This window comes from Mycetomoellerius zeteki, unplaced genomic scaffold (genome assembly GCF_001594055.1).
Source record: "Mycetomoellerius zeteki isolate Tzet28-1 unplaced genomic scaffold, Tzet1.0 scaffold267, whole genome shotgun sequence".
NCBI lineage: Eukaryota > Metazoa > Arthropoda > Insecta > Hymenoptera > Formicidae > Mycetomoellerius > Mycetomoellerius zeteki.
Genome location: NW_017257246.1, coordinates 345,043 through 353,372, shown reverse-complemented (window position 1 = coordinate 353,372; position 8,330 = coordinate 345,043). Strand labels below are relative to the sequence as shown.

The following is an 8,330-nucleotide window of genomic DNA, read 5'->3' as shown; positions in this document are numbered from 1 at the left end:
CAGCCAATCTTTTTTTTCAGTGTAGCAATTATTGAAAAAACTGCAGCCCATGGCCATATTTTTCGTATGGTCATAATACCCTAGTTTACTCTAAGCATAGCGTAAGAGCGCTGGACTAATGAACATCTTATCCAAATCAATATGGCGTCTTTTTGTCGGATGATCATTGGTCCAGCGATCTTATGCTATGCTTATGAAGCTTATGTCATTTTGTGTATAATGGTCCTAACCATCGACTGTGGCTGTGGAGTCTTTGAAATTTCCGCCACTTGCCTTGTAACTTTGACCAATTATTCTATGAAAACAAGTGACGTTTTATTCTGTATATAATTAATGCTGAAAAATACAAATGCAGGAAATCCAAGTGCGTATACGGAAGGTGGAGAACGATTTATACTTTTATTTACCGCCTTTTCATATCTAAAACTAATAGCGTTTTTCACTGGCAGAGCTGGTGCGCACTTCAGTGCACTTTAAAGCCGTTGTACACAAATCGACGTAAAGATATACGTTTAATAAAAATAGAATATACGTTTAATAAAAATATAAAAACGATTTAAACCTCGAAATCCTCAATGCATTTTATTGTACTATTTGATAAAATATACATTGGTTATTTCAATAATTGAGACATCTCACTTTTACATTCAGATTAGGTTAATGTACAACAACTTTAATGTGCATTGAGTGCGCACCAGTTTCTGCCAGTGAAAAACGCTATAAGAATCCACATCCACTATTCGCGGTTATAGGTTGATTAACTAAAATTGTGAGCGCGGAAATACAACCCCTATGTAGGGGCAGACTCGATTTGATTAAAAGATTATAGTTGTTTGATGAATGTCCTGATGAGATGATTGTAAAAGCCTATATGGATTTTTTGTAAATTTTAAACCGATATTCATAATCAATTCTTGTTTTAAGACTATCTTAAGTAATATTGTAAGATGCTAATACAGCCCTCTGATTGGCTTATGACATCTTAAGACTTTACTTACGGACGGTCTTAAATATAAGAACTGACTATTATACGAATACTAGCCATATAGTCTTAGAGAAAAATTGGCGATCGGCCCGCGGATTTACTTTATACTTCCGGTTTCTTCTATAAAGATGCCCGTCGTTTATCGCTCCGCATCTCCTAATGGTATTTGCGAGCGACGCGACGTACGACAGAGGCGGGCATTGTTATTTCGCGCAAATGCGCACGGCAGAAGCTGAAATTATGCGGTCGCGCAAATAGGTATAAAGGCGGAGAGGCGTGGCGATGTTGTGTCGCGGTGCGGCCACCGCTTAAGCGGCATACATTATTCAAGCGCTATGAAGCCCATGTTTACTGACAAGCCGGCGAACGTATCCGTGAGTGAACATCGGCGTAACGTAACCACGCCCAACGGACGGCCCCTCGGGTGCTCGGTTTTACATTTAAACTGTAAACGCCGGCCAATTGGAAATGGTGGCGGCGACGGCACCGTGCGTAATCTACGTGCCGTTTCTTGGTACCGCTTGGTCGTTAACCTTCGACGACAGCGAATCGAAGAACTGGCGCGGGTGGACCACGTCGAGCGTTACTTTCCAGGATGTCGCGAGCGTACGCGAAGATTTTGTTAAATCGCGACGAGTACTTGCCCAACGGACTCGTTTCGGGTTACGTTGAGATTCAAACAACGTTGCTTATAATCAAATGTCAATTTTTAATGCTTTCGGCTGTCTTCTGTCAGCTGTTTTCCATTTGGAACGTAAGGCTTTTTACCTTTCTTCTTCTTCAGGAATACCGCAATGAGTCGAAGAATACATGTAAATCGGAGAAACTCTAATGTAACTTTGCAAGATTTGTCCCTGGGAAGGCATTGGATAGTTAAGAGTTTCGCCCATTAACTAACTCCCGGTGTTCAAAAGCCGGGGACTGGCTTGGTGGAACCGCCGGTGGTTCGAATCGAAATGACACGAAACGCAATGGGATTTTTATTCGTTCGTTATTGCGCTTAACGACTGTAAAACGTCGATGCTTTCCCCATCCACTTTGAATTTTGTCTCTCCCTCGCGCGAGAGATGCGCCAACACGATGGTAACCCATTATGACCATTCTCGCTGCCACCCAAGCAGAGATCGGAAGTCGTAAAAACGAAAGAAAGGGGATAGAAAGAAAGAACATTCCTCCGATGTATATAAGCCACCACTGTTCCAGAATCTTGTTTTGGCATTTTACAGGCATTCCGCGACATTCGATCCTTCCTACCCTCCCAGTGAAGTTTCGTTTACGGGCGGACTTTCGTTTTCGTCCCAAAGGGATAATGACAGATTCCTCCCTTCCGCGACTGTTCGTAAAATGATAGAGTACACATTTTGCAGTGGAGCGTGCGCTAAACTTTTCCCACCGGTGTTTGATATCACGATTTTTGTCGGTTCAAATGGATACAGTAACGAACCTCTTTCAACATTAAAATAATACTAACGAGTTGGCGTATTTTTTCACGTATCATGTTTACTTGTAGCACGAACTTCGCGTTCCGTCTCGTGAACGCAGATCAAATTGAGACGATTAAAAGGCGGTTCTGCCGGCGATTGGCGAGGATAAAGAATACGATGGAATACGAGGGACGCAGCTTCTTTCGTTTCCTTTGACCGTGTCGAGTCCATTCCCCAAGAGGAACTTAGTTAGAGAGAAGCTAAAGCCTAAGCACGCCGAGCAACCGCCCTCGTTCGGATCACCGCCGCGGCGAAATGCGTCTGCAGACGTGTGAAAATAAAATTACGTCCAACTTTCGGTCAAATTGGTCGGAATTGGGCGGCGAGGGCGGTAGGACGAGGGCTCGCGAGACTCGAGAATCCCGTGGGACCGGAGATAGCGGTCCCTCGCGCAACCATCGCATGCCGGTATATCCTTGGCGATCCTCGAGAAGACTACCACCGTGGAGGCGTCTTCAGCCACTCGACATCCTCTTGCCTCTCTAAGTGCTGCCCATCAATAATTCAGCAGCGAGCTATGACGAGCTCTCGCCTTCGAATTCCCGCACCCTCCGTTTCCCTGTTTCTCGGCTTCAAGCGCGGTTCGGATCATGTAATCGTCATCGGGTGTCGTAGGTACGGAAAATGACAGTGCGTGATAATAATCGACTCGATTATCGAAAGGAAGAAAATGTAGTAAATATTAGTCTGATTTTTTCATTTTTTCTGTCAGCAGTAATCCTTGATGTTGTAAGGAATAATAGCCATTTCTCCAAAGAAAATTTTTTCACATTAAGAAAATTCTTGTCAAGAGTCTTTAGTTATTATTACGATATTTATCTATCGTATTTTTTCTTGTAGCTAACAAGACTTTCAGTTTGTATCGCTGGCGTGATTTTCTTGGATTTTCCTCAGTCAGGATTTTACGATAAAACGCAAAATTGGAAAATATAATATTTGTAGAGATTGAATACGTTCGTTGTACGAGATTACCACCTTGCCCGAATGGTAAGAAATGTTCGCAACCCTTTCGCAACCCCTGATGATGGTCGTCTCCAAGCTCTTGGATATGATTCCTCTCGGCAATAAGGCGGGAAGTGGGAGCGGTATCGGCAACCATAGAAATTATAATGCGCGTCGTAGCACGGACTCATCGACTAATTCAATTAAACGATTCATTTGCCGGTCCAAAGCACCACCTGAGGGTATGTCCCGGTTCCATCTGTATTTCCGTGTCCATGGGTACGTGTGTCTGTGTGTGTGCGCGCGCGCGCGTGCTGTTCTCGTCGAAGAGGAACGTGAGTCGGAAAAGGACGAACGGACCTTCCAACCTATTCCCAGGAGAGTCGTAGCCTCGCGCAACAATACAATGCTCCTAATGTTACGGCTCCAGTTTCGACATAATTTTCTTTCGCGGTCCCTGGAATCGGGGGTGGGAAAGCTACCGGGTAGCTATCGGATGCCCGGGCTTTTGTAGTGTTACGGCGAAAAGTGTCATTTCCGCCGACCGTTCCGATAACGAGGAGCGAAAAATAAGTTTTATGGTACCGCGTCGCGATTAGATTCGCGCGGAGAATCGTAAATCGCTACGGTTGGCGACGATTTGGATTTCTATAGCCAATTTCTTGAACGATGCTAATCCGTGAACTCTCAAATTCGTCCGACGCAGTTAGTCGCCAGAGAAACGATAAGATGTCGGCGAGTTGGCAAACCCCTTCGCAGAGTCGCTATAAAAAAAAGTGAGCGTTTGTCTTTTGTCGTTTACGTTCTTATTCGATGTCATGAATAATTCATGGTACATCCCTCACCTCTAGTGGACCAAAGTACGGTCCGCGATTTCATTCATGATGCAACGCTCGAATCATGTCGGGTTTTATAAGCGAGCGCGAAGGGGATAACACGACGCGTGTAAATTCGTAGCGTTACGCAATTACGCATAGGATGAGCTTGGGGACATTTCTTACCGTTGAATCCGATGCGAAAAGAGAAAGTTGTTTTTTAGAAACAATTCTTCTGGAATTATCCTAGAATTCACACGTCAACGAAACTGACGTCAACGAAAGTAACTTATCGTTATAAGTACGTTCTATATTCTAACATTAATCGCGACATGATGGATAACGAGTGAGGAAACGTTTTCCATGGAATAGAGCGGAATTTGAATGGAAGTGTATAAAACAAGAAAAAAGAAAGCAGAGAAAGAATAACGCCGGGAGCACTAAAGCATCCCGCTGCATCCGTGAACGTAAATCACGACCGCCGTACGCATGCATGCATGAGCTACACATCTACAATAAAACGGAAAAAAGAGAGAAAAAAAATAGGAGGAGAAAGAGAGAAAGAAAGTCGAGATGTGTGCGCGACAGCGAGAGGGCGAGAGAGCGGGTAGATAGAGAGTCGGAGGGAAGTTGGCTCCTGATGACGCGCAGATAAGGGAGGGCTTAAAGTCTACGTGATGAGCTTCCCGATGCGGAGGAGCGGAGGTCGAGCCTGAGAACTTTCGGTAAATGCACTTGTAAGAGCTGTTTCTTCTTTCCTTTACATTTTAGACGCGACCCCAAACTCCCCCCCCCTCTCCTCCCCCTGATAACAAATGTAGTCTACAGCGCGAAGCGCTTTGTCGTGTCTTTTGTTTTTACGTCGCAGATAAAGCTTCCGTCCTCTCTAACGTCCGAGTAAAGCTGACCGTTATGATCGAGATCGCTGGTACGGAAAGAGTATAATAATTTTTGATGTTGTTTTAGAGAATTAAAAAGTAGCGATAAAAAAAGAAAATAAAAATTACATACAAACTGTTTCAGTAATAATTGTAACACATTTTTTTAAAATTCAGGTATTTCTGCAAAACATTGCGTTATAAATCGCTTTAAGAAAATTATTTAAAAAATTGTAAAATATAAAACACACACACACACACACACACACACACACACACCCGATAAGATGATGTACACGTATAAGAATAATCAGGTGAAACCTGAAAATAATGCGACTTTACGAAAAAAAAGATCGGATTGAGACCTGGATATCTACTGAAAAGTTAAGTAGCTGACGTTCGTTCGGCTAGTAGAGAAAGCAAGGGATTTCGAAAGGCCTCACGTCCGTGGCTCGCATCCGGATGCGCCGATGCCTTAACTTCCGGGAACGTGAGCCCGTGGCTGCGCGGTAGGACGCATTCGTGGCGCGACATCGTCGCCAAAGTCAGATATAATGACGCGGTCACTGATCTCAAAGAGTTAAAGTTAATTGTTTCGTGACACTTAGTTTCGCCATATTGTAATCTCTAGCTAGATTTATATTAGACAATCGTACTAAATTGTCGGTTAAAAGCGAAGTGAGCCACTCACACATTTTTACAAAAATTGCAAAGTTTTTCTTCGTCGAATAAAATTATTAAAAGACTTTGTACTAATTGTAAAATTGGGTCTCGGTGAAATCATGAAACGAATTAGTTTTCACATATAATGTAACTTATAAAGTGGTGAACAAAAGATGTCATAGAGACAAGACTCAATAATGGATAGTTTTTGAACTATGATATATCAAAGGTATAAAACTTGTACTCACAGAGTACCTTTGGTACTTTATAGCTCAAAAGCATCTGTTGTTATACTTTATGTATTTATGACATCTTTTTGTTCAATACATTATAAGCTATATTATATGTGAAAACTAATTCATTTCATCAGGATCAATTTTCCATTTAGATTCGAATTTTATGTTCTGGTTAACTCGTGTGGTTCAGACTTAGGTAATCTCACTTATGCTTATTTACTCTTTATCTTTTTTTAATCTTTAAAACTAGAAAAAGATGAAGAGTAGGTTGAACCGTGATTAAAGTTAATCTACATTGGTGAAAACGGGCATAAGTGAGATTACCTAAGTCTAAACCACACGAGTTAACCAGAACATAAAATTTGAATCTAAATGGAAAATTGATCCTGATGAAATGAATTAGTTTTACATATAATATAGCTTATAATATTGAACAAAAAGATGTCATAAACACATAAAGTATAACAACAGATACTTTTTAAGCTATAAAGTACCAAAGGTACTCTGTGAGTACAAGTTTGATACCTTTATATTATAGTTCAAAAACTATCCATTATTGAGTCTTGTCTCTATGACATCTTTTGTTCACCACTTTATAAGTATTAATCTAGTAATAATGTAACAATTATGTTTTTCTAGCTATGATTAATCTTTAAACTGATGGTTTTGTAGTGTGATATTTTTAAAAGTTACTCACTATAAAATTATCAATTTAATGATTAACCATGGCTAAAAAAATTAATTCTTACATTATCATCAGGTTGTCTAACCACAAGTTAATCAGAAAATGAAAAACCAAGCTATAATTAGTGCGGGGGTTCTTTCGTGAATTTTGTCGGTTAAACTATCGTGATGAAAGCCGAGTGGGATACGTGTGCGCAAAAACGAATAGTCCTTCTGAATGTAGAAAAGTAAATTACGTAGATTTTCCCTGGATTCTCCTTCTACCCCAAGGGATAGTCGACGGTAGTAACGGCGATTAAGAATCGCACTAGTGTGATCGGTTCGTTACTGGCGATGTCGGAAAATCAAAATAGAGGTATATATTGGAAGGAAGATAAGGGCGAAAGGTAACATTGACGGCTCCCCCGGTTGCCCCGTCAGCATCAGCGTTCCTTCGATATCACATCGGGTTTACGGCCGCGGCGTGACGTACTCGTCTGCCCCATTGGTTTACCACCCTTACGCCTTATACCTACCGCCACCCATCACCATTCCCATTATCCACTCACTGTGACAGAGCTCTCTTGGGACCGTACCCTGTACTACGAGCGGCCCTTTCATCCGATTTCCGAAGGGCCGCGGAAATTCTCGGTGTCAACTGCTCCTCGTCAGATGTACCTGCGTAATTTGTCGAACGCGCGGGACGTGGTTACGTCAAGTGACATAAATAATACGTGACATATCGGGATTAAGCGACGGCATGTTTCTAGATCGCTCATATCTTATCATTATCAGGTATGATTGTAAAGTTAAATGCTCGCTGCGTAAAGTTATCTCAAATTATCGTGCTATTCATAAACAAGAATCGCTTCACGATTTACAGAAATAAAAATGAATTTTATAGCAATTATTGACGAATTGAATCAATCAAAGCGGTCGCTCGATAGCGATGATCTGTCAAGAGGTCAAATCCAATAGGTGAGGATACTCGTGTCGGATCGAGGATCGATCGCCCAAGACTAATGGCGCTTTACGATATTTTTAGCAACTATTAAGCATAATACGTAATTAGAGAAATAAGTATAAGAGAAACAACATGCCCTGGCTCGAGGAGAGGACCCTGACTCTGTTTGTACGGGACACAGAGGTCCGCCGGTACGAACCAGGAGTGCGTGAACGCGGGGTTGATGTTGATCGCCCCAGCGGCCCCCTGATGGGGTCCGCCGACACCCACACCGACACCGACCCCGACCGGGCTTTGTCGTTGAAAGCCCCCGTAATCCATGGCCACCTGATACGGCAACATTTCTTCAGCGTTGCTTCGCTCACTTATCTTCACTTATCTGACGATTCGTCCGATGGTCTCTCGCGACCGCCACTGTTCACCACCCCCGTGTTGTTCACGATACACAAACTGTCACGCGAACCGGCATTTGGTACCGTCCGAATAGCGGTCATTCACGTAGTCACGGTGTCTTCCTTGACATCGACATCAACGACGGTCGACCGGACGCACCCCCGATCGAATCCCGGGGATCGCGCGGTGAAGGGTGGACGAGCGGCGCGGTGGAGCTCCGAACGGCCCGTATATCGCCGTTGTTCGGGTTCGTGACCGAGCGAGCGGCTAGACGGGACTGTACCGTCCACGACGAGCGAGACGTCGC

At 43.0% G+C, this 8,330-nt stretch overlaps 1 protein-coding gene across 1 annotated transcript in view; it reads right to left on the bottom strand.

Annotated features, from left to right (window-relative positions):
• The window catches only part of LOC108724019 (protein trachealess), a 69,469-nt gene that overhangs the window by 13,195 nt on the left and 47,944 nt on the right, over positions 1-8,330 (bottom strand).